This window comes from Trichechus manatus, unplaced genomic scaffold (assembly GCF_000243295.1).
Source record: "Trichechus manatus latirostris isolate Lorelei unplaced genomic scaffold, TriManLat1.0 scaffold00097, whole genome shotgun sequence".
NCBI classification, from domain to species: domain Eukaryota; kingdom Metazoa; phylum Chordata; class Mammalia; order Sirenia; family Trichechidae; genus Trichechus; species Trichechus manatus.
The window spans coordinates 5,430,191-5,457,942 of record NW_004444033.1 but is presented as its reverse complement, the minus strand read 5'-3'; the positions used below and the strand labels follow the sequence as shown (position 1 = coordinate 5,457,942).

Sequence of the window (27,752 nt, the reverse complement as noted above, 5' to 3'; positions counted from 1 at the left end):
GTATCCTCCAAAGGAGACTGTTTTGAAGCTGTTATTTACATGTTAAAATGCAGTAATTTTGACATAGGAAATACACCAAAGTATTCCATTTTGTATTTATTGCTAAAAATAGCTGTATACCTTGTAGGAAAAGATGAACTTGAAGCTTTCATGCATCATTAACTACAGAGAATACAGAAGGCTTCATCATACCACCTTACAGGCTGCATTCCACCAGCATAGACTTTCTGTCCTCCAGCCAATAGTCAGTGGGCTTGTGCGTAATTTCATTTAACAATCACATGTCGAATGTCGCTGTACTCTGGACAGTGTTCTAGAAGCTGACCAGAGGTCTTTGCTGGTGGGCTGCAGGCACCGGGTGCTAGTTGCCCTCAGTAGGACTCTTCATGATTCAGTAGGCACTGGCTGGTGTTTTTCCTGAGCATGACTGTGTGGCTGGGACATAGTGCTCCCCTTGGAGGGTCTGATGCTAAGGGACAGTGCACAAATGCAGAGAAAAATGTATAAATAGTAGAGAGATAGATAAATTAAACACACCACAAGTTTGTAGAAAATAAAGATCGTATGTGGCTGAGGTGATCAAGAAATACTTCATGGATTAAGTATTGCTTGGAGTGGTCACTGGAAGAAAGGACTTGAGAACTTAGAGGGAGAGTGTCCTAGGCCAAGGAAACCTGCAGGGACATATTAACCAGTAAGCAAAGTAGACACAGGCTTACAGTAAGCAAGGTATGCATCGGCTTACTTACTAATCTGTAGTAGTGCACAATTTCACATGGGTTTCACCACATCAAACAGATAGTGAAATTGTGCATTACAGATTAGTAAGAAAACACAAGTAAGCCCGTGTGTACCTTGCTTATTGGGTAATCCATCCCTGGAAACAGGAACAAGGCCTAGATAGGGGTAGGCAGTGTGGTGTACCATGTGGGCAGTAACTGGGCAGCAGTGTGTGTAAAAGTGACTAATGAGACGATTAGGGAGCAAAGGAGGGTTGAGAGCAGATCCCACAGGGCCTGGAATGTCACGTGACTGTTTACACTTACCGTATTTTTACAAACATAACATGCATTATACCTTTTTTGCCAACCATGCATACACCCCTGCACTGTTTTCGTAAACATGCTGTGCCATGTGTTATGTGTGTGGGTGTGTTATTTACGTGGGTGTGTTATTTGCAAAAAATACAGTAATACTAAGTCATCGGGGAACAATTGAAGAATTTTTGTTGGGAGAGTGACAGTAGGATCTCTCCTATAAGAAGGCGAGTCTGGTTTCAGTGTGTAGGGTGGAGCGGGCGGTGAAAAACCCAGAGCCTGGCAAGCCCACTGGAGCTGTTGTGATAGTCCAGGAAGGCAGTGGAGAGGGCTTAAACAAAGGGAGATGATTGGAAGGGAGAGAACTAAGCAGATTAAAGAGATGTGGATTCGATGGGATGTAAGAACTGGCTGGATAATAGGATTGGCTGGTGGGAAGGAAGGTGGCAGCAAAAATGACTCCAAATTTTTGAACTCAGATGCCATTTATTACTTATATGCAGTATACCGGACATTTCATGTACATTATCTCATTTTACCTTTGTCCTTATTTCAAAGGTGAGAAAACTAAGGCTCAGAGAAGGTAAGTAATTTGTCTAAAGTTTCACAGCTAGTAGGAGATAGAACAGGGATTTCAGTGCAAGCATCTCTGACTACAAAGCCTATGTTCTTTCCACTGTGCTAAATTTGCAGAATAGCATATACAAGAGAGAAGATGATCCCTGTTTTGTACTCAGTGGTTAAGCCCTCGGCTGCTAACCGAATGGCCGGCAGTTCAGATCCACCAGCTGCTCCATAAGAGAAAGACCTGGAGATCTGTTCCCATAGATATTGCAGCCTGTACGCGACAACATAGATGAATTTTAGAAGTATAACATGGAGGAAAATACAAGCTGCAAAAAGTGACACCATTTTTATACATCTCAAAATACTTCTAGCAATACACATAGGGTCGTTATGAGCCGGAATCTACTCAGCAGCAATGGAAATGGGAGTTGAGGTATTGGTAAGATTCCCACATACAGGTGTCAGTCAGATGTCTGGAGACATGGAACTGAATCTCGAGGACAAGGTTAGGAGGATCAGAGATAGGGGTTTAAGAATCATCTACGTGTTCGTTATTTGGCAGATGTTTGTAGAGAGGCCTCATGGACCAGCACTGTGCTAGGTGGTGGGAATGCAGCAGTGGATGAGAGAGGCATGGTCTTGCTTCACAGAGCTTACAAGCTAGTGAAGGAGACTTGATACTCAAGATTGAGTGTAGTGATGGGGGAAGTGCAGATTTGCTAAAGGAACACTCACCAGGGCGCCCTACCCCGTCTGGGGTCAGGGAAGGCCCCTGGAGAGAGTAGTAGTCCTTAACATGAGGCCCCCAACGATGAGTGTCAAGGTAAAAAATGAGACAAGGTGTGGTCAGGGCAGGGAAAATAGAATGTACCAAGGCCCAGAGGTAAGAGAGAAGCACAGTACATCTAAAGAACTGAAGATTCCATGTGGCTGGACAGGTGACTCAGGGGCAGATTAACCAGTAAGCAAGGTATGCACCGGTTTGCATTCAGCAAGGTACCCATGGGCTTAATTGTGTTTACTTGCTGATCTGTGGTGAGTAATGTCATGTGGGTTTCACCACACCTTTGACGCAGTGGGGGACAGGTGAAATTGTTTACTGCAGATTGGTGGGAAGGCACAGTTGGACCCGTTCATACCTTGCTTATTGGGTAATCCGGTCCTGGCAGATGAGATCTAGGGCAGTAGGCAGGACCTAGATCAAAGAGTGCTTCAGAAGCTATGTTAGAAAATTTGGTCATTATCTTAAGGTTATAGGGAAGTAGGTGGTGCAACAGTTACACACTCGGTTGCTAACCCAAAGGTTGACGGTTCGAACCTACCCAGCTGCTCTGCAGGAGAAAGACCTGGCAATCTGTTTCCATAAAGATTACAGCCAATAAAACCCTGTGGGCAGTTGTACTCTGTTACATGGGGTCGCTGAATCAAAATCAACTCGATGGCACCCAGCAACAACATAGGAAAGTAGTAGTGAACTTTAAGCAGTGGCATGACATGATCAGGCTTATGTATCAAAAGATCATTCTACCTGTTGGAGAACAGATTTTAGGGAAACAAGAAAAGTGGCTAGGAGACCGTTGGAAAGTCTGGGTGAGAGGTGATGGTGATTTGGATAGAGAAGAGCGTAACCGTGGTTGATATTTAAGAATGGTCAACATGTTAGAATTTGGTGATATGTTGGCTATGGAAAATGAGGGGGAGGGAAGAATAAAAGTTAACATGCAGGTTTCTGATTGGGACAACTGGATTGTTGTTGGTACTTAACTAGGGTATGTAGTAGGAGAATCAGATTTGGGGTTTAGGATTATTAGGTTTGGTTATGTTGGGGTAAAAGAATGGGTATCCTAAGTTCGGTTAAGGGAGCTGAAGGATTGGAGGTTGTGGTCAAAGAGAGGGCCATCATAATTTATTATTTCAGAAGTGAAGCAGTTCAAGTGACAATTAAAAAAACAGGGTCACCACAGTGTGTGAGGAAAGTAGAAGGGAGAAGCACGTTATTGTGGGTGAGGAGGTTAAGGAACCAAGAGACTGGGTGTTGGATGGATTTTCTGTATGGAGGTTGAAGTGACCAAGGTTATTGGCAGGACTTGGCACAGGGAGAGACAGTGTAGGGGTTGGCCACCAATTGATGAGGAGATATGGAGGGTGGGTGCTGCGGTATGCTTTGAAGATGTGTGATGTCTAAGACTGTGCATTGTATTAGAGAGAGGACAAAGGAGAGAGGGAATAGGAGAAGCAAGAGAAGCAAGGAAAAGAATGAATGGCACCTAGGACTGAAACTTTGAGAAGACCAAGGTGGGAGGAGACCAGGGAGGAGTTTTCAAAGAGGAAAACGAGAAAAGAACAGGAAAGTTCAGAGTCCTGGAAGGTCATTGGAGGTCATTGCGGAAGAAGGAAGGTTAAGAACTGCTGAGAGCGCCTTAGGTTTCAGGAGCCCAAACTGCTTATTGCCTCTAAGAGAGCAGTTCCTCGGGGTGATAGAGGTAGAGAGGGGCTTGCAAGCAGTTGAGGAATGATGGATGGTCAGTAAGTATAGGCAGCAAGCATAACATACACTTGTAAGAAGTTTTAGTTTGAAAGAATGAAAAAAGAGGTTTATGGTAGCTTCAGGAATGTGAACCTATTGTAGCTTCTAATAATGAGTCTTGATGTTTTATATTTCTTTGGCAATCTTTAGTATTCTCTGTTGTGTGTCCTTGAACAAATTACTTGCCCATTCTATGCTTCAGCTTCAGTTTCCTCATCTGTAAAATGAGTACCTACATCATAGGTTGTTGCGATGAATAAATGAGCTATAAAGCTCTTAGAACAGTGCCTGGCACATAGTAATTCCTGTATAGGTAAGTGTTAATAAAAACAAAGAAGGAAACTAATAAATATTTAACAACTCTCACCTTTCAGGCACTTTTCCCTTAGTACCCACAATAACTCCGCAGTGTAAGTAGTAGCACCTAATTTTTCAAACAAAACAGAGGCCTGGAGAGTGTGAGTAACTTATTGCAGGTCACACTGCTAACGACTGGTAGAGTTGGGAGGCAGAGCCCCTTGGGCCTGGCTTGCAGCTGATGCTCCTTCCACGGAGCTATACTGCATCCTATGGGCAGAAAAACCACTGGGCTTGGAGCCTTGCACACAAATCTGGGAGCAGTTCTTCTAGATGGGGCACACAGTCTCCACTTTATATAACCTCATCCTGTTTGTGTCACTCATTTATGGTATCTGCCTGGCCCTTAGAGGCACTGAGTTTGAGACCCTCGTTCTAAAAGTTTATCTTTCTGTGGATTGGAATACATTCTTCTGGCCCGTCCCACTGTCCAGATGCCACCTTCTGTATCTGCCTTAAAGGTTTTCTGCAGACTTAGAATTCACCTGTGAAGAACCAGCTAAGCACCACCTCTTTTGAAAGGATAGGAAGATACAGAAATTTAAATGGTTCAGCTCTTGTTGATATTAGCCAGAAAAAGAAAAAGAAAAAATAAAAGCTGTATTAGGCCTTTCTGGGCATTCTTGGTGTATATTGAATATCACTCGCTGAACAGACAAGGCAAATGAATTATACCCACAGTCATGCAGAAAGTTGATGAGTACCAAGGGGAGAACTTGGGTATCCTCTGGTGTAGTTCAGTTGCTTACTTGCTATTTGGCTTTAAAGCTTTTATTGTTGTTGTGTGACGTTGAGTTGATTCCAACCCATAGTGACCCTGTAGGACAGAGTAGAAGTGCTCCATAGGGTTTCCTAGACTGTAATCTCTACAGGAGCATATCTCCAGGTTTTTCTCCCACGGAGCCGTGGGTGGGTTCGAACCACTGACCCTTCAGTTAGCAGCTGAGCACTTAACCATTGCACCACCAGGGCTCCTTAAAGCTTTTATTAGCAGGATAATTAAGTTACTGGGCTTATTAGTCAGGGTTCTCCAGAGAAACAGAACTGGAACCAGTACAGGGGGGTGGGGTGTGTGTGTGTGTGTGTGTGATATTGACTGATTTTAAGGAATTGCCTCACACAGTTGTAGGTGCTGGCAAGTCTGAAATCCATAGGTCAGGCAGCAGGCTGGAAACAGACAGGATTTCTGTGTTACATCCTTAAAGCAGAATTTCTTCTTCTCTGGGAAACCTCAGTTTTTGCTCTTAAGGCCTTCAACAAGTTAGTTAGATGAGACCCATCCACATTATCAAGGGTAATCTCCTTTACTTAGAGTCAGCTGATTGTAAATGTTAATAAGCATATCTAGAAAATACCTTCACAGCAATGTCTAGACTAGTGTTTGACTGAACAGCTGGGCACCATAGCCTGGCAAAGTTGACACATGGTATTGACTGTTACACTAGGTTTGCCGTGCAGAATTATTGCTAACTTTATGGAGTATTTTCTGTGTGTCAGGTACTGTTCTAAGTGCTTTACTCGTGTTAGTGATTTCAATCCATACAGCAACTAAATGAGGTAGAACTAGTATTATCTCCGTTTTGCAGATTTTAAACACTGAGTCTCAGCGAGCAGTGTGGCCATTGCTGCACAGCTAGTGAGTGATAGAACCGCGCTTGGGACCCCGGCAGCCTGGCCCCAGAGGTTGTGCTGCTCACTGCTCCACTCAGCCACTTCTCAGTTTACTGTGTCCTGAACACAGCCTTCATCTCTCCCTTGGAGCTGTCATCCAGAACATTCGTAATGGTGGTGGTGCTTTTGGCAGGGCTTTTTTTAAAAGAGGAAATGCTTAGAAGTTGTTTTTCAAGATGCCGCCTAATAGTACTTGCTTGTTACCTCCTTGAAAAACAGAAAACGTTCCCATGACAGCAATACTGCTGTGGCCTCCTGTTGGGGTCTATTTTTAGTGATTGGACTTTCCTTTAAAGACTAGTGACCCTGGTGGCCCTCTGGTTTGCCCAGGGTCATGGAATAATGTGGTGAAGTGGTGATGTGGGTTAGCTCCTTGTCCAACAGATGGGGGTGTGTTCTGGGGAAGAAGATAGCCAACTTCTCTGTATATATCCCTTGGCTCTCTGGGGATTACCCATCATAACTGCCATTTATTGGGACTTTCGTGTGCCAGGTACTGTTTTAAGTGCTTTACAAATATTATCTCATGGAGTTTTCTCAACAGCCCAAGGAGGCAGGCGTTATCAACCCATTTTTTTCATATGAGGAAAGCAGTGATTAGGGACTTAAGTAACTTTTCCAAAGTAAGTAGCAGAGCAGAGATTTAAATCTCACCTGAATGACTCCAAACCAGTACTCTTGGTCACTCTGCTGTACCTATACTGAAACTGTCTCTGGTACCCACCATTCTTCCCCTGGTACACTATAAGCTCCATGAGGACAAACACTTTCTTCTTTTGGGTTCCCCACTGTACCCCAGCATCTACCATATGCAGTACCTGGCACATGTTGTTGTTATTAGCCCCTGAATCGTGGCGAACTCATGCACAACAGAAGGAAACACTGCCCGGTCCTACACCATCCCCATAATCAGTTATGGATCCACTGTTGTGGTCCATTGGGTTTTCATTGGCTGGTTTTTCAGAAATAGATTGCCAGGCCTTTCTTCCTAGTTCATCTTAGTCTGGAAGCTCCACTGAAACCTGTTCAACATCATAGCAACACACAAGCCTCCACTGACACATGGTTGGTGGCTGCACATGAGGTACATTGGCTGGGAATCAATCCCAGGTCCCCCACATGGAAGGTGAGAATTGTACCACTGACCTACCACCTGGCACGTGTTGTTATTGTTGTTACGTGCCATCGAGTCGGTTCGAATTCATAGTGATTCTGTGTACAACAGAACAAAACACTGCCCAGTCCTACGCCATCCTTACAGTCGTTGCTATATTTGAGCCAGTTGTTGAAGCTACTGTGTCAATCCATTTCATTGAAGGCCTTCCTCTTTTTCACTGACCCTCTACTTTACCAGGCATAATGTTCTCCTCCAGGGTCTAGTCCCTCCTGATAACACGTCCAAAGTATGTGAGATGAAGTCTCACCATCCTCTCTTCTAAGGAGCATTCTGGCTGTACTTCTTCTAAGACAAATTTATTCATTCTTCTGTCAGTCCGTGGTATATTCAGAATTCTTCGTCAACGTCATAATTCAAAGGCATCAATTCTTCTTCACATAGTAGATACTTAATGCATATAAGTTGAGTGACTGACTTATTCTGCTCTCTGTGAACACCACCAAATAAATGCTTATGGGGCCAGGGAGAGTGAAGGTATTATGGACTTGAGTTGATTTAACCGTCAAGCAACTGTTCAAGGATAGTTCTCTATCCATGCTTCCAGATGAGCGTATCAGCCTGGGCTTAAGTCATGTAATATATGCCTTCTGCCAATAATATCCTTCCCAAAGGAAATTTAGATATTTTAATGTTTATCTTTGCCGTCAGTGTTCAGGACTGATCTTACATAGCATGTAGTCCACACTGGTCTAGGACAACATCTAAATCCTGGGGCTTTCAAGGAATCAAATTATGTATTTTTAAAACATTCCTAAAGTTCTCTGTTTCATTCCTTATTCCAGAATCCTCTCTGTTGGTGTCCCTTTGTCTTTAACTCTTTTTGTCTCTGTCTCCCACTCTCTTTTCACACACACACACACCCCTTGGTTTGTTACCTGTCCCGTAAACATGTCTCCTTTCTTATTTAATGAAATACATGGCAATTCATGTACTACTTTGTAGACTGAAACTGTATTATTTATATTTTGTGCCATTTTTTCTCAAAGTTTATTTCCTTTGCTTCTCATAACTGAAAACCAGTGATATCGTATTCAGTACCATTATAGAAGCTTACTTTTCCTCTTATAAATTGTGAATTATAATGAGTTTGACTCAAAAAATAAATAAATCAGAACTAGGCAGCATTCAATACATATCCTCCAGCTGCCTTATTAAGTTCTTGCCATTAATTGTGCAAGTATATGATGGTGATTTCTGTCAGACCTGTAGTAAATAATGTGAATTTTCTTTTTGTCTCTGTTAAACAGATGGTATAGTCCAAGAGAAGAGAAGCCTCTGAGTTTGTATGTTTTGTGAAAAACATGAAATAGCATGGGTGGTGCAGCGGTTAAAGCGCTTGGCTTCCAACCTAAAGGTTGACAGTTCAAACCCACCATTTACTCCTTGGGAGAAAGATGTGGCAGTCTGCTTGCGTAAAGATTTACAGCCTTGGAAATCCTATGGGGCAGTTCTGCTCTGTCCTTTAGGGCTGCTATGAGTTGGAATCAACTGGACAGCAGTGGGTTTGGTTTTTCGGTTTGGTCCATGTACATAGTTATTCTGTGAGGCAAGATTTGTATAATTTTCCTTCTTTTATAGTTTTTTCACCTAAAAAAACCTGATAGCTGGCAGCTCCGTAACTGTCAGTGTGAGAAGCCTTAGGATTTCTGTCCGAACCCAGGCTTTGTGAGAATGCGGACTCGGTCACTAAAAATTCATTAACAGCCTGCTTTGTCCAGACTGGACCTCCGCTTGGCTTTGGAAAGCTTCAAAGTAGGGCGGTTTCTGTTTGGAAACGACCGGTCAAAATAGACCGATGGAACCGAGAATGTAATTTAAAAAAATTTAAACAAAGGGGGAAGCATACATCAGAATGGAACACAGACTTACCTTCTTAGAATTACAAAATTAATAAATATGTTTGAAAACGCACCCTCTCACCCTTCTCAAATTCAGAATTGTTGCTGACATTCTTGTGTTTGAATCTCTACTCTAATTTTTTTTTAGTAAGGAGGAAGAAAATGTTCTCCTTAAGAATTCATTAGAAATTTATCCATTGGGTGATCTAATTATTTTCTGGTTTGAATTTTTTGTTGATACCATGTGTTTTCATTAATGGAAGTATGCTGAATCATTGAGTGTATCTCAATTTTTTAGTAGGTAGTATGGATTTTTTTTTCTTGCCCCCTCCCATAAGCCTATCCTAAGTGTTTAGTGGTACATATGAAGTGCCACTAATTATACCCCAGAGTCCCCACCAGGGTCTGTTGGTACATATGTGTAACAAATATAAATTTTCAAAATTTCTATTTTTCCTACCAAAATTCACAAACCTCATACAATACCCTGTAAAAACAGTAATTTGCAGCACATGCTCATTTCTTCAAACAGTCATAAAGGCCCTGGCCTTGCGGCAACATACACTGTCAATGGTACAGCAGCTTCCCTATGAACCCCAGAGGCTAAAAACGTTTATCGTCGCTGAATGTACTTATGGGCATGAAACGGTTCTGTAAATTTCGGCGTTTGAGATTCTACAGAATATGGTGAAGACTGATTTGAACGACTGACTCCATGGGGCCGCGGAAAAGGAGGGCAGTCCCAAGCAGTGGTCCTGGCCAGCATGTCTCTGCCATGATGGGAAACAGGGCTGCTTTCATTGTAATTCTTTGATTCCCGTCCTTGCCAAGCCCATTGTCTTCTGTTGTAACGTGTGGTGACTTCTCCCTTGGAGACTAACTCAGTCCAAGTTACCGTAATATTTAGGACCAGCTACAAAGACATTTCTTCCTCTAAATCATGCCAGATCTATGTCAGACTATCTTCTCCCTATTAATTTAGCTAGATCCAGCTCTTATATAAAAACAAGCACACAGGCCCCTTTTTATTTTGTGCCTGTTCAAACAGATGAGTAAACAAGGCACATCATGCCTAGTGTTGCTTTGAGCTCAGCCACTTCCTCCTGAAATAGTCTCTGATACTGCATTCATTGTAAGAATTGCAACTTAGACCATCTAGAAAGAAAACACGTTTTGTCCAGCTATAACACACAGTCTGCTCTCGGTGCTGACGGAGAAGAGGAGCGTAATCTAAAATCACCAGCCTTCAGAAGGCGTGACTTTTTAAGAGTCCCTCCCCCCCTCCCCAGCCGGGAGAGGCCTGAGACCTGGCAGGGAAGGGAGACGCCGCATCCTGGTGGCCACAGATCCTCCAGCCACTAAACAATTAACACTGGACAGGTAACATCAATTCATTTTGCTTTTAAGAAAGAAAGGCCAGCAAAATAGAAAATGATTCCTGACAAATAAATTTGTTCTGATCCGTAAACTTGCTCATTTTCCCTGTAGCGTTTGATCTGCTTATGACATACCTGGAGCCCTGGTGGCGCATTGTTTAAGTGTTCGGCTGTTAACCAAAAGGTCGACAGTTCGAATCCACCAGTCACTCCTTGGAAACCCTGTGGGGAAGTTCTTGTCTGTCCTGTAGGGTCCCTATGAGTCAGAATTGACTTGATGGCAATGGGTTTGGTTTTGGTTTATTATATACGTGTTTCATTTGTCCTTGTTAAAGTAATTTTATTTCATATCCAACTTAATTAGTATAAATTAATTTCCTCATATTTTTTAGCAAGATTTACTTTTCTTCACTGCTTCTTTTATTGTTTCGAAATGCATGTTACTTTCAGTACAGTTCAATTTGATGGGTGGTATTTCTGTCTTTTAATTTATTTATTATTTGATAGACACAAACAGTTATATGTAACATATAAGTAAGCTATAAAGCACAATAATAAAACGCACTCCAGGTGACCCACCACTCAGTTTAAGAATTAGAACATTACAGATACTTTTGGCTTTCTCTGTGTGTTTCATTCTTCTTCTCCTGCTTCCCCACTATACTCAAATTCATATATGTAATTTTCTATTTCTAAAAGTTAATGTTCGGTTCTTTTTCAAATCTGCCTGGTTACTCTGCTGAAGTGTGCCTTGCTGAAGTGTGCCTTGCTGAAGTGTGCCTTAAAAGGGAATAAATAAGTAGAATGTCAGCCTCAAAAAAGAGGTGAAAGTGTTTCAGAAATTCTACAGGGCTGTATAAAGATTAGGTATTATTATTATTATCATTATTATTATTACCTCTCTCGGGAGTTTCGCAAGGTCCAAGTGAAACTGTATATATAGATTTGCTACTTTGTAAACTGAATATGTGTTATCTACTTAATTATTATATTTGATTATACTATCTTAGCTTTTAGCTAAGAGCGAATGTCCTCTGAGTACTTACTCGGCATGCACTAACTCGTCTAATCGTCACAAGCATCTGTGAGTGGTAAACCCAAAAAACGAAACCCATTGCCATTGAGTCAGTTCCAACTCATAGTGACCCTATAGGACAGGGTAGAACTGCCCCACAGGGTTTCCAAGGAGCGCTTGGTGGATTTGAACTGCTGACCTTTTAGTTAGCAGCCATAGCTCTTAACCACTATGCCACCAGGGTTTCCCTGTGAGAGGTAGATGCTACTTATTTCCATTTTGAAGATGAGGAAACTCAAACTTTGAAATAGTAGGCTGTGGATTTGCACCGTGGAGCCTGCTTCTAAAAGCTTTTTGCTCTTAGCTGCTGTATGGCACGGCTTCTTTTAAATGGCAGGCTTCTCCCAGCTCCTTCAGCTTCAAGAGTTCAAAAACTTCAGTCCCATTTCAGCATGGCCACCTTGACCCCAGCTGCAAAGCACCACTCCAGGCTACACGGACTTAGTATCACCACGAGACCCAGCCTCAGTCCCCACAGGACACTGCCCAGCTATCAAGTGTCCGCACTGTGCCTGTTGGGAATATCTGCTGGACTCCAGTTATTCACCCGAAGCCACCCAGTGAGTCAGTAGTGGGCCCGGAATTAGAACTCTGGTCTCCTGCCTTTCAAGTGTCACATGTGTTATGTTAATAAACCATATTTCTCCAGGGGATCTGGCAGACATTTGAAAGTGCCTAGTTTTACTGCAGTAAATACCAAGAATCCTCTTAAAGCAAGGAATCCCCAGCCAGGGCAAACATGATTTGCTCTGAGGGCCTTTGACAGACTCACAGTGGCAGTGGGACTAGACCATGAAGTATTGGCCTTGATCCTATCTTGCGCTTGAGTGTGCTGAAGGGGTTAAGACCTCCCTCTGCTGTGGCCTCTGACCTGGAAGTGCTTACAAATGAAGCTAGAGTGCATGATGTTCTGCCCACAGAGGGCAGAGGGTCACAGCTGACTGCCACCAGGAGCGTGTGAGGGGAAGGTCACATTCCGGGGACAGTGTGGTGACACAAGTCAGGGCCCAGGTGGATTTGCCCAGCTGTCAAGACTGGCACCTCTCCTTCGTCCTGTGTGATGGGTGCCTCGGAGTTGGGTTCATCGGCTTGTGACTGTGCTGTAGCTCCTGAAGCCACGTCAGTCAGGAGGAGGATGCCGTGGGTACTCAGGATCAGGGGGAGGAAAACCTGAATCAGGCTACTTGAGTGCAGGTAGTGATTTTTACTCTTTCCTCGGAAGAATGCTAGACACACTGTAGACCCTCAGCTTATATGTTGATAAATTGCCTGAGGAACTTAACGGGTAGGAAGGTTTCAGCAAGATGAGACCTGAATTTCCAAGCCTGATCTGACTGTGTTCGGATCGGCACTGGGTTCGAGTGTGTTTTTCAGAAGGGAGGGTCACAGGAGACCCACAATACGCAGGTTCATGAGGGCACGCATTCTTTCTTACAGTTCTCACAAGTCAAAGGGGAGCCGCAGATATAGAAGTTGATGCTCATCTCTGTTTGACAGAAAGGCGTTGGTGGTTGTGGGAAAAATGGACCAGATTTGGCTGCGCTCAGCTCAGCAGGTTACATGTCCTGTCAGTAACTGTCCCTGTGCCAGATGCTTCAGGATTATAATGCCTCTTTGGACTTTCCTTTCCCTTAGAGGAATTCTTTGTCCGCACTTTTCTTTCTGTTGCCATTTCCTGCAGCCTGTGTTGGGTGTTAAGAATTTCTGAGCCTCTGAGGCCCGGGGCCTTCAAGATCTTGGGTTGCCTGTCACCTCTGTCAGCTGTGAGCTGTGTGAGTGAACTTCTGGCCTGCAACCTTCTGACGATAGTGTCCCTCTGAGGGCTGGCAGTGGCAGCGAGTGGCCATGTGCGAGACTGGAAGTCAGACCTTCATAGGTTCCTTGACAGTCTGAGTCTCAGATGCCTCATGTGGACGGTGGGGACATAGGGCTAGGTGACCCACGTCTTTTCCAGCAGCGGCATCCTAGCCTCGGAGGTGTAGGCTGTGTCATGCAATGGGGAGCTCCACGGGCACATTCTGGGCCGCCTCCCCAGGGGTTCATGAGAATCCTATTCAGGGTACAGCTGCCCTGTGAGGAGTCCTCTGCCCCAGTGATGCTGCTCGTTATTTATAAATGAATTGTCATTTTTTTTCATAAGCTATGCATTTAGGTAGCGTTCCCTGGGTGGCAAAAATGAGAAGAATTGTTTCTGAACTAGTTCTTCCTTTACATAAATGTATTCAAAGTTAGAGCCCTGTCTTTGTGTTTCCAGGCATGTGGAATGCATAAAAAGGGAAGAAATGCGGAACACTTAGCACAGTTCTTCAGTGATGGGCTTCGATTGGGGAAGGCAGATCAGTGTTGACACGCAGATAACGAGAGGCTGGTAAACAGAACTGCCGCCTTAGTGGGTGTTATGTGGATAAAACACAAAAGATCTAGGAATAAATTGCTTCTGATTTCTCTACCTATATGTCATGAATAAAAATTGCATTTTAATGCTAAAAAGTCCCTTGGGATTGGATGAGATGGTAGTTAGAAGAATTTCAAACTCTGTGAATGAAAAATCTGATGAAATGGCAGGAATACTCCTTCTGTTTGCTACAACCAGTGTAGTTGCTGTTTCTACCTTTCTTTTCTTCCCCTCACTCTGTTCCTACTTTCCTATTCTCTTTTCTTCCCCTCCCTACTTGGCCTCCCTTTTCTCCCTTACTCTTCCCTTCTTTTTCCTCCCTCCTCCTCCCTCCTTCTATCCATCCATCCACAATGTTTGTACAAAAACAATATAGACGTTAATCCTGCCTTCCTGGAATTTACAGACTATTGGAAGAAACAGGCAGCAGACAAGCAAACAGAGACAACTGCAGGTTAGGGTGTGCTGGGAAGCAGAAGAACATGCAGGAGAGCATTGACACAAAGCTGGCACATGCTAACTCTGTACATACTCAGAAACAGGAGAATGGCAAGCTCGTCTGTCACTGCCTATTAGAGGGCTGCTTTAGAGGCATAAGGGCGTTGGTGTTGTAAAGCTGGCTAGTGCAGTCACCCTTGGAGATTAGTATTGTGGGTTTTTTCCATATAGAGAAAGAATAGATATATAGATACAGATACAGATAAGTTTTTTCTAACAAGCACAAGTGACCGTCTGTGAAAACTAATTTCTCACGTGCCCATTATAAGATTGGATGATGACTGTGGTTGAGTTGAGTAGTACGTTTCACCAGACGAGAAACTTTTTTATTATTATTACAGATAAAGTTAGAGCTAGGGTATGCGTATTTTTTATCATTTTCAGAAGACGAAGTGGAAACGGGAGACTTCATTTCTGTGGCGTTTATATAAGCTATCTGTTCCTAAAGAAAATGCACAGAAAGATCCCTCCAGTGTCCTCAGACTGAAAACAGATAACCTGGTCAGCTGCCCATGCATAACTAGGTGGGCAAGAGATGGTATGTGAGGTAAGGAGGCCGCCATTACTGCTGAGGGTGGCTCCGGGGCTTGCCCAGGCTTCATTCCTAAACCTGAGCACCTCTGCCTGTGTTTCGAGCGCTTGAGAAGGGGACCACAGGGCTCAGGCTCCCCAGTCCTCACCAGGAAAGCAAGCAAGAGAGTTTCTTCAGTTCAGGTAGCATGTGCAGGGTCAATACTCAGGGTCTGTCCTTGGATCCCCTGGGAACAAATCTTGTCTCTTTTTCTTTGGCCGTTCTGACTGAAAGCAGCTAACACTTTTTAAGTCAATATTTAAAGATTCCTAAACAGTGGAGAAAATTACAGTAGAAACATATTAAAGCTGAAAAGTATCTGTCCACCTTTTCATTTTAGGGATAGAGAGAGCATTATCATTGAAAGTTTGTTCAGGTTTGTCAACGATCACATATTAAAATAATTTTAAAATAAACATCTCATTTTAATGTTAAAAGTTCACTTCAGTATCACCACCATTATTTCCATGAGGTTCTAGGTTTTTTGTGAGCAAATTGAACACTGTGCTTTCTTTAGGACATGAATTCAATCTAGATCCCAAAGATATTTGGCACCTTCTAAATACCCAGATGGCCACAGCGTTTGCCTTGAAGTGAAGACGTGTGTAGAGTTTTAATCAGATCATGTTTTATTTTTTTCCCTTTTAAATATAGTCTTTTCATTCGTTGCTTCTGAATGAATGACTGGTTGTTTACTGTGGTTTAAAACTAGAAAATTGAATATTAAAAAATTCCACTCAGAGCGTCTGGGGTCTTAAAAGCCTGTGAGCAGCCATTTAAGATACTCCAGTGGTCTCACCCCTTCGGAAGCAAGGGAGAATGAAGAGAACAGGATACAAGGAAAAGATTAGTCCAAAGGACTAATGGACCACAGCTACCACGGCCTCCACCAGACTGAGTCCAGTACAGCTAGATGGTGCCTGGCTACCACCACTGACTGCTCCGACCGGGATCACAACAGAGGGTCCTGGACAGAGCTGGAGAAGGATGTAGAACAAAATTCTAACTCACAAAAAAAGACCAGATTTATTGGCCTGATAGACTGGAGAAACCCCAAGAGTATGGCCCCCAGACACCCTTTTAGCTCAGTGGTGAAGTCACTTCTGAGGTTTACCGTTCAGCCGGGGATTGGACAGCCTCATAAAACAAAAGGGGACTAATGAGGCACAGCAGTCCAGGGACAAGTACTAGAAGGCAGGAGGGGACAGGAAAGCTGGTGCTAGGGAACCCAGGGCTGATAAGGGACAGTGTTGACAAGTCGCGGGGTTGTTAACCATTGTCATAGGGCAATATGTGTACTATTTAATGAGAAACGTCTGTAAATCTTCATCTGAGATACCAAAAAAAAGAATTATCTATGTGAGATCAAATCGACAACAGCAACTCATGATGGGAAGCCTAGGGGGCAATGAGTTGAAGATAATGGTGATGGAATAATTTGGAAAAGCATAGGAGAATAGCAGCACAACTGGAAGAATATAATCAATGTCACTAAATGCTACGTGTAGAAACTTTTGAAATGGAGTAACTTTAGCTATGTATCTTTTCACCAGAAGAAAAAGGTCCTCCAAGGTCAAGGAGGGAGAGTGTTGACATGTCGTGGGATTGTTAACCAATGTCATAAAACAGTATGTGTACTGACTGTTTAATGAGAAACTGTTCTGTAAACCTTCATCTAAAGTACAATTTAAAAAAATGCAAAAAAAAAAAAAAAATCCACTCGGGATACAGATTGAAAAAATTTTGCCTCTTATTCTCTTGTCTTCCCTCATCCTTTACCTTAAAAAACCAAAAACCAAACCCATTGCCCTCAAGTCGATTCCAACTCATAGAGACACTGTCGAACAGAGTAGAACTGACCCATAGGATTTCCAGGGAGTGCCTGGTGGATTTGAACTGCCAACCTTTTGGTTAGCAGTCAAGCTCTTAACCACTGTGCCACCAGGGTTTCCTCCCTTACCTTAGAACAGTAAGAATAAGTTATCCTCCCTTTAGAGACTTAAAAGTTTGAGAAATCCCATCATTCTCTTCTTGAAATTTTAAGTTTAGTAAATCAGTTCAGAGGATATTTAATTATAGTTCTTAAGCTATAAAAAGCTTTTATGAAATAAAAGCAAGAGTACCGGTTGCCATTGAGTCGATTCTGATTCATAGCGACCTTATAGGACAGAGTAGAACTGCCCCATAGAGTTTCCAAGGAGCGACTGGTGGATTTGAACTGCCGACCTTTTGGTTAGCAGCCATAGCTCTTAACCACTGTGTCACCAGGGATCCAAAAGCAAGGGTAGGGCTACAGTAAGTTTTACCTCTTGAATAGAACAGCCATTTGAAAATAAGTGTAGTGAAAAAATCATTTTTGCTGTATCTTCATTGTTTAATCACTGAACACACTTGGAGTTGTTTTAACAGCAGGAACAAGGCAGAGTTTGTTACCTGCCTGGGAAAAGATCTTTTGAGTCTAAAGGCCAAATTCTGAAACAGTGCTCACATACCTGCAGAGGAGTGTGCTGTTCAGGTAGCCTGAAGCAAGAGGATATGTTCTGTTGTAGGGCCCTACATGAGCATTTGCAATGAGAATCTTACCCTCTTTTACCTCTGAAAATGACTAAGGTTCCATGGGAGCACAGTGATTAAGAGCTGGGCTGCTAACCAAAAGGTTGGCAGTTCAAGCCCACCAGCCTCTCTGAGGGAAAAAGATGTGGCAGTCTGCTTCTGTAAAGGTTACAGCCTTGGAAACCCTATGGGGCAGTTCTACTCTGTGCTACAGGGTCGCTATGAGTTGGAATTGACTAGACTGCAACAGATTTTTTAATTTTTTTTTTTTGAAGGCTCCATAGCAGATTATGCTCATTAAGCAAGATTGACACAGTGACAAACAGGGAAAGAATGCTTTGGGAATGCTTGTTTCATTAAGAAAAAGAATTGACGAAAGAGGCTGAGTACATCAGAAGTATTGTTCCTTCCACTGGACTTTTGCAAATGTGAGCACAGAGTCATGGGAGCTGGTGTTTCCGTTGCTCTTCCACATGTTGGGCTCTGCCTCCACATCTCCAGTACACACAAATGCACACACACACCTTTAACACGCGCACACACACCTCCAGTACACACATGCATTCACATGTACACACATCTGCACGTACCCACATGCACACACACCCCTCCAATGCACACACGCACACGTCCTCCAACACACACACACCTCCAAAACGCATGCACAGGTACACATACCTACATATACTTGCACATGTGCACACGCACACACTCCCCTTCAGCACACACACACATCTCCAACACATACACACCACTCCAACACACACATGCACACATACACACCTCCAACACACACACACGTATACACACCTTCTGCACACACACTCCTCTCAAGGATGACCTTCCCAGCTGCTGCTTTCTAGCTGTGGCTGTTCCAGAGGACCCAGAGCACCGTGGGTTCCAGTTAGGGCTTGGGTTTGGTGAGAGTTGTTAGTGCCCCAAAGGCAGGGAACTGGACGGGGCAAATATGTGGCCACGGAAAGCTTGTTTCTGTACCAGGAAAGTGCTGGGTGAAACCTGCAAATCCTGCCTGCAGAGTGTCCAGTATGTCTGTGGTTAGCATTGCGTTTAATAATGGAAATAAATGATCTCACACTCACATAGCTAAATATAATTTTGATGTAAGGTTGAAACACAAAAGATCATGCTTTCCAAATAGCTGTGATGATGACTTATCCAGACAACTCATTTCAGATAATGGCGAGTTAAGCCTGCCAGCATCGGAACATTTTTCACTCATTTGTTCAGACACCTGCAGTTGGTTGCTAATGCGCATGTTTAATTGCCTTAACTTAAAATTATAAAATCCCTAAAAGGATGTTTTTATCCTGCATGAACTCCTTGCATTCGGCGGGTCGCCTCCAAGCCAGCCCCCTCTTGGGAGAGGTCTGCTTTTAAATATGGGAAGCACGCTCTTCAGAGAAAATGCCACGTCTGAGCCATCAGCAGAATCCCTGGGCAGTCCCTGGGAAGTCTCTCCTGTCAGAACCCAGTGTTACTCAGGAACTAGAGCTTATCCGTGTTTCTTGAAGGCCATCAGGTCTGGCCAAAAGTCTGTTCGATCCACCCAAAGATGGCCTTTATTCTTAGGCTCCATCCAGTCACACACTTGTGCTCATGCCTGCTCTCTGCAGCCACAGAAGATGTCAGAACCGCGTTAAAACAGCCCAGCCACTTGCCGCAGGACAGGGCGTTTTTGGCTCATGCCTTGTTATTTGTCCCTCCAGTGGTTCCTAGCTGCTGTGACGTCAAGGCTGCCATTCAAAGCAGAGAAAAAGGAAACGGTGCCTTTCTTTGCATCAGTAGCCCGGACAAGCTGCTGTTTCTCAGGCATCCAGAATGCTCTCTGTCTGGCAGAACTGTGCATTCCATGCCTGGGTGACCTGGTTCAATGGCGGAAACCGCTGTCCCTGAATGTGCTCCAAAACAAGCATTCCACCCGAGCTTCCCAGCACAGGCTTCACTGTCCTGAGGACTGGGAGCGGACAGTAGCATGGCTGTACATTGTTGGCTTGACTTCCAGCCTCTGTTTAGAGTCTTAAAAGAGAATGTGATTGATGGACGCTGCAGCAACATCATGATGCAGCCTTTGGGGCCAGTGCTGCAAAGTCCTTTTTGGGAAACCAGCGCTATGTTATTAGTAATCTTTTGGAATCATAGAAGTTCAGAACTGTTGAATTGCTACCTCCTTCCCATCCCACTTCTGTTCATCCCATGCCCCGAGATCAGATGTCTGATTCTAGAAAGTCTCCTGTGTATGTTTACATATTAATTTTGCACTGCGCATTATTGAGCGTGTGTCCTTTGCACCTCTGTGCAAAAGAATCACATCTACGTAATGAGTAGATCACAGGCTCGGGGTTATTCTTTTTTTTTTTTTTTTTTAATATTTTATTGTACTTCAGGTGAAGGCTTACAGAACAGATAGTTTCTCATGTAACAGTAACACACATGCTGTTTTATGACATTGGTTAACTCGGGGTTATTCTTAATGAAGAATAACAACTTTCGCCTTTGAGGAAAGGAGCTATCTCAAAATATCATAGAACTGTCTTTAGGACAAAGAGTCTACAAGAACCACGGCCTTATCTACCCTGAGACCAGAAGAACTAGATGGTGCCTGGCTACCACTACCGACCGTTCTAATCAAGACCACAATAGAGCAGCCCAGAGAGAATGGGAGAAAAATGTGAACAGAACCTCAAATTCCTGAGGGAAAAAAAAAGCAGGCCTACTGGATTGGTTGAGACTGGAGGACTCTCCCAGACTGTTGACCTGAGATACTCTTTAAACCTTGAACTGAAACTAACCCCACAGGCCACATTATAGCTAAATAACAAATTGGCTCAAAAAAAAGAATGAATATCACCCGTAAGTACTGTGCTCCTTTAAAAAGCATGAGACCAAACGGTCAACAATTACTTTAAAACAACCGTGAGAATGAAGGGGGTGAGGAAACTAGATTAATGGAAATGGAACAAACAGAACAGAAATAATGAGAATGTTCACGTAGTCTGAAGAATGTAACCTATGTCACTGAACAGCTTAAGTAGGAATTGTTGAATGGGAACCTAAACTGCTGTGTAAACCTTCACCAAAAACACGATAAAATATTATTTTGAAGAACTGTGTGTGTGTATGTGTAGGATAGAACTGCTCTCTCTTCGGGAACAGGGAAAACAAACAACAAATCTCTCAAAACCAAAAGTTCACTAATAATATTCTGCTCACTTATAGCGAATGCTTCAGAATTCACTGATTGAAGAATGGAGTTTCCTGAGCCCATGCCTCCTCGGGTTTCTTTCTGGCATGGCAGGCAACTATTTTATTAGATTCTGGGGGATGGACACTGTGGTCACTAGAAAAAACAAGGGTACAGCAACTACACTTTGTATTCCATAATTGTCTTGGCTAAGGTAGTATGCATTTCAGGTTTTATGTTACAAATCCCATTAAATGTTTGTATCTCAAAATAGCCATCCTCTGGACTTTTGATTGAAGGATATTTGCAGGAACCAAAGCCATTTAATATATATGCAAGTACATGTATACATTTTTGTCAGGAAGGGATCTTGATACAGCAGGACCTTTTTAAAGTAGGTTATGGTAAGACAGAACTCCCCCTGGTTATAAATTGTCTTCTGAAAAAAGGTGGAGCTCTTTAGATGGTTGGTTAAAGACAGGATGGATGGAGTGAGTCAACATACAGTTGGGGTTTACACTGAAGGTTTACTAGACTACAGTCTTAAGTTTTGCCTAGACAGTCAGGTTTGCCCAGTGCTGTGTGTTTGTTGAGTGACTGATAGATACAGTTGGGGAATGGGACATGGAGCTCATGAGCATGGTCTTTTGTGGGTGCTTTGGACCTGGTGAGCCTGAGCATCCTGAAATGAGAGGGACATTGGGGACATTTACTTTCCATTTGTGGGCTGGAGAGTTGGTCTTTATTTTGTTGACTACTCTCTGAATATCAATTAATTCTTTATTCGTACTTTTTCTAATACTGCATTTTAGGAGGTCTTCCTTCGCCATGAGTCGTTGGTTTTTGTTGTTGTTGTTTGATTTGTTTTGTCGTTGTTGTTATCTGAAGAGAACTAGTGCCAGGAAAGCATTACTACTTCAAGAAAATCAACTCAAAACTGAATCAAACATTTCAAACAAACAGTAAACAATTTTTAAATGATTTTATTGGAGCTAAGTCTAAAAGTTAAAAAAAAGTTGAAGCTAAGTTTGTTTTACTTATTTGACAAAAATGTGGGATATGATGCAACAATGTGTGATTTCTTTGAAATAACAAAGATTGAATATTGACTTCTGTGGCAGAAATATTGAGAGGGTGATTTTTGTACAAGCATTCTACTTTTCCCCAAGGGCCTCTCTCAGTCTTTTGATATATAGACCATTCTTTTTGGAACAGTCTATGTGTAGTGTAACCACCCTGTTGACTGTCTCTTCTTCAGTTGCTAACTGCTCCAACTCTCTCTTTGATCCCTATGTGTCAATGACTGTCTGTGACTCAAGCAGTTCTCCAGTACCGCTTTCATCAACGGCATGAAAATCCGTAATTTCACTTTACAAGTGAGCTGTGTTGTATTTGCATTTTCTCCTGTGATACTAGCCAACCAAGAAAGTGAGCAGGCATAGATGCTGATATTAATAAGGACTAAACATCGGTGATTTTTTTTTTTTATTAATGGACTTTGCTCCCTTATGCAACCCGATAACCACAGAGACTCAGATAATGATTACTCAAGCAATGAGGGAGCCCCCCACCCCATATTATATTACATTTAAAGAACTCAATGTGGTTTAAAAAAAAAAACCAAAATCACTGCTGTCAAGTCGATTCTGACTCATAGCAACCCTATAGGACAGAGTAGAACTGCCCCATAGGGTTTCCAAGGAGCAGCTGGTGGACTCGAACTGCTGACCTTTTGGTTAGCAGTCGAATGTTTAACCACTGCCACCAGGGCTCCTTGTGTGGTTTAGTGGGCTGTATAATCAACCACATGTAGATTTCTACGCCGCTCCTGACACTGAACTAGGTTATACAACCTTGGCTGAAATATTATCCTGGAACCCCTTCTGATCTGTAATATAGAGTGATAAAACCACCCTCCCACAGTGGTCAGAGATCAGAGCCCATCTATGCAAAACTGCTGGCGTAAGGCACAGTGCATTTAGCTCAAGAACTGGTCCCTGTTAGGGTTGTTAGTGCCTTTGTGTACTGCCTTACACTTTATGTGAGATTCCCACATTTTATTAAATCCTCATAAAAATCCAGAGGCTGAAGAGCTTAAACTGTATCCTCTAGGCGTGGCAGAGCCACTGAAGATTTTCAAGGAGTGCAGTAACATGAAGAAACTAAATTTTAGAAGATTCTGTTTGATGACCGTGTACATAATGGATTGTTGTTGTCAGGTGCCATCAAGCCAATCTGCAACTCATAGCAACCCCATGTGACAGCAGAACTGCCCCGTAGGGTTTCCTAGGCTGTAATGTTTATGGGAGCAGATCTTCACGTCTTTCTCCCATGGAGCCACTGAGTGGGTTTGAACTGCCAACCTTTTGGTTAGCAGCCGAGCATTTAACCGTTCTGCTACTAGGGCTCCTTACATAATGGACTAAATCATAAAATTTGATAGCCATTTTCTTCATGCTATAGATAGGAACACTGAGACATAAGGAAGTTAGGTAACTTTCTCAGGATCCCACGGTTTGTGTTGGGCAAGATACACCTAGAACCTGTTGTTGTTGGTGTTAGTTGCCATTGAGTTGATTCCGACTCATGGCAACCGCATATATTAGAGAATAGAGCTGCGCTCCGTAGGATTTTCAAGGCTGTAAGCTTTAGAACTCAGATTGCCAGGCCTGTCTTTCGAGACACCTCTGGGTGGGTTCGAACCACTAACCTAGAATCCAATTTTCGTATCTCCTACTATGTGTTTCCACCACACACTTGCTCATTGGCTAGTGAGCCAGTTAAAAAGGCTGTCATACTTGTATAGGAACAAAGTGATAAAGGCCCAACATGTTTATCGGAAACGGGAATGGGAAAGAGAGTACCAAGGAAGCAGATACTGAAAACAGGTGTGGACTAGACTCAGTGACTGATTGGATTGGGTTGGTGAGGACAGGAGTCCAGGACCCAAACTTTCAAGCTGGTGAGATGGCCATACAGTTAATTCAACTAAAATAATCAGAATTTGTTGATTTTATTTTTTCCAGATGAATTTAAAGGACTGGCCTGTGCAGGTGGAACTCTATTGAAGATAACAGGGTTTAAAGGGCAGGAGAAGAGACCAGTGCTAAAGAAATAAATTCAAGACTCTAAGAAGAGGAGTTGAAATGATTGTACTACGTAAGTCTATGCATGTGTGTGTGTGCCCGTATTCTTAACTGGAGTTTGTGGCATATTCTCAGTTCAAGACTGAGCCATGTTGTTACATTGTAGCCAGTTGCCCAGTTGTAATCACAGACTGTTACACCTTCATCAGAAGAAGAACTATGCTGTAGAGTTCTCTGTGTGGTTTGTGTGTTTGTTTTGCTGGATGCATCCTGCTGTGGCACCGAGAGACAGACTCTGCTGAGCCCTGTTTTGTAAACAAATCTGTTCGTGCACGCTTTCTTCCACCATCATGTGTGTGCACTGGCTCTGCTGTTCCCACCCGACACGCACGGGAGCTAGGAATTTAGAAGCTCAGTTGTTTTCTTTTAGAAGTAGGCAGGCATCGGACAGAAAAGTGTGCACGTGCAATTAAGATGCACACATGTACACTATGGAGGTCTTGGGACCTTCACAGTTTTAACTCTGGGCCATGGCGTCTGCAGGTGTACTGCAGCCAGGTACACACAGTACCCTGGGAGGCATCTGTACAGCCAGCCGCCAAAAACTAACTGTTGATCGAGCCCAGTAAAAAAGAAAGTTCTTTTTACCCTTAAAGTTCATCCTGTGGGCCATAGCTGGGATTAATTAGCCAAGATGATAAAAAGTAACAATACTTGTTTTCCCAAGAAGAGGTGGTCTATCCCTTTCCTAGAGTGGAATATGAATTTATAATGATATATATACATAAGTCACTTCCTACCTGTAGATTTTTGTGTTTTATGTTACTCTTGTAGCCAGGTTCAAGTTTTTATGACAGGAAGTATGTGAATGGTTATGACAGGAGCAAATAACATTTGATTTTATGATTATGGCACGGGAAATAACTTCTCAGGCCAAGTAAATCTTTGGGGAAAGAAGTGCCAGCTTAAAATTTAACGTACATAAATTGCCCAGCATCTTGAATACAGTTGCTTTGCTCTCTTAGGTGGAAATAAAGCCAAAATGGTCTCATTTTCTTTTAACTTTTCTTGTCAACCAGTGTCTGTGTTTTAGGAAGAGAAATTTTTAAGTATTTGGGCGTGCCCCAACCTGATACCCATAAAACCCATTGCCGTTGAGTCGATGCCGACTCATAGCGACCCTATAGGACAGCGTAGAACTGCCCCATAGGGTTTCCAAGGCGCACCTGGTAGATTCGAACTGCTGACCTTTTGGTTAACAGCCAAACTCTTAACCACTAAGCCACCAGGGTTTCCCAACCTGATACAGAAACATTAAAAAAATTCCAAGAGAAAATGATAAGTCCAGACTTCGTGCAGAGACAAGTACCACTAAAGACTCCAAGACCCTAAGTGAGAAATTTTTTTTGAAGAACCAAAAACCTGTTGCCGTCGAGTTGACTCTGACTTGTGGTGACCCCACGTATGTAGAGTAGAACCACTCCATAGGATTTTCATGGCTGTGACCTTTTAGAAGCCGAGCCTTTCTTCTGAGATGCCTCTGGATGGGCTTGAACCGCCAACCTTTCAGTTAGCAGCTGAGCTCTTGCTTAACCATTGTGCCGCTCAGTTGTCATTAATTGTCTTCACATTCTGCAGACAGCATATTTGCAGTGTCATGATTAGAAATCTGTCTTGGGCTTGTAGTGCTTTGTAGTTTTCATAAGCACTGTTTCACTTGAGATGCACCCCAGCCTGGGTGCAGCTGGAGCAGAGTGGTCAAGGTCAAGCTTCCTGACTTTGAATCTGGCTTTTCCCCTCCTTATGTGTGACCCTGGGCAAGTCCTCGAGTTTCTGGGCCTTAGTGTTCTTATCTGTGGGATGAGATTAATAACAGAGCTTAACTTGTAGAGTTGCTGTGAAGATAAAGTGAGTAGACACATATAGGGCTCTTACAACTGCCTAAGTAGTGTCAGTTTTCTGTTAATATCACTGATGACCAACCCAGCTTAAAACCCTCTCGTTCAAACACATGGAAACTGAATAACACCTTGCTCAAAAACTCTGCTGGGTTATAGAAGAAATTAAGTATGGAGTAAAGAAATTCATAGAACCAAACGAGAAGGAAAACACATCCTACCAGAACCTTTGGGACACAGCAAAAGCAGTGCTCTGAGGTCAGTTTATAGCAATAAATGCACACATCCAAAAACAAGAAAGGCTTATAATCAAAGCACTAACCCTACAGCTGGAACCAGTAGAAAGAGAGCAGCAGAAGAAGCCTACAGGTGCCAGAAGGAAGGAAATAATAAGAATTAGAGCAGAATTAAATGAAATAGAGAACAGAAAAACAATTGAAAGAGTTAACAAGTCCAAAAGTTGGTTCTTTGAAAAGATCAACAAAATTGATTAAACCATTGGCCAAACCGACAAAAGAAAAACTGGAGAGGCAGCAGATAACCCGTATAAGAAATGAGATGGGTGATATCACAACAGATCCAACTGAAATGAAAAGAATCACAACAGAATACTGTGAAAAATTGTACTCTGACAAATTTGAAAACCTAGAGGAAATGGACAAATTTCTAGAAACTCACTACCTACGTAAATTAACACAAACAGAGGTAGAACAACTAAATAAAAAAAGAAGAGATTGAAAAGGTTATTAAAAAACTGCCAACAAAAAAAAAGCCCTGGCCCGGATGGCTTCACTGGAAAATTCTACCAAACTTTCAGAGAAGAGATAACACCACTTCTACTAAAGGTATTTCAGAACATTGAAAAGGATAGAATACTCCCAAACTCATTCTATGAAGCCAGCATAACCCTGATACCAAAACCAGGTAAAGACACCACAAAAATAGACAATTACAGGCCGATATCCCTCATGAACATTGACGCAAAAATCCTCAACAGAATTTTAGCCAGTAGAATTCAGCAACATACCAAAAACATGATTCACCACGACCAAGTCGGATTTATACCAGGTATGCAGGGATGGTTCAACATTAGAAAAACCATCAACGTAATCTATCACATAAATAAAACAAAAGACAAGAACCATGTGATCTTATCAATCGATGGAGAAAAGGCATTCGACAAAGTCCAACACCCATTCATGATAAAAACTCTCAACAAAGTAGGAATACAAGGGAAATTCCTCCATGTAATTAAGGGCATTTATACAAAACCAATAGCCAACATCATCCTGAATGGAGAGACTTTGAAAGCATTCCCCTTGAGAAGAGGAACCAGACAAGGATGCCCTTTATCACCACTATTATTCAACATTGTGCTCGAGATCCTAGCCAGAGCAGTTAGGCTAGAAAAAGAAATAAAGGGCATCCATATAGGTAGGGAAGAACTCAAAGTGTCTGTATTTGCAGATGATACAATCTCATACACAGAAAACCCCAAGGAATCCACAAGAAAACTACTGTAACTAATAGAAGATTTCAGCAAAGTTTCAGGATATAAGATACACATACAAAAATCAGTTGGATTCCTTTACACCAACAGAGAGAACCTTGAAGAGGAAGTCACCAAGCAATACCATTTACAGTAGCCCCCCAAAAGATAAAATACTTAAGACTAAATCTAACCAGAGATGTAAAAGATCCTTACAGAGAAAACTACAGGACATTACTGCAAGAAACTAAAAGAGACCTGCATAAGTGGAAAAATACACTTTGCTCATGGATAGGTAGACTCAACATAGTGAAAATGTCAATTCTACTCAAAGCAATCTACAGATACAATGCAATCCTGATCCAAATTCCAGCAGCGTTTTTTAATGAGATGGAGAAACAAATCACCAACTTCATATGGAAAGGGAAGAGGCCC

At 42.7% G+C, this 27,752-nt stretch overlaps 1 long non-coding RNA gene across 4 annotated transcripts in view; it reads left to right on the top strand.

Moving 5' to 3' along the window:
* The window catches only part of LOC111821680 (uncharacterized), an 81,355-nt gene that overhangs the window by 7,451 nt on the left and 46,152 nt on the right, over positions 1–27,752 (top strand). For all 4 annotated transcript variants that reach the window (XR_002825021.1, XR_002825022.1, XR_002825020.1 and 1 more), the window contains exon 2: positions 23,871–24,003. This is a non-coding gene — a long non-coding RNA (uncharacterized LOC111821680). The remainder of the gene's footprint in view (positions 1–23,870; positions 24,004–27,752) is intronic.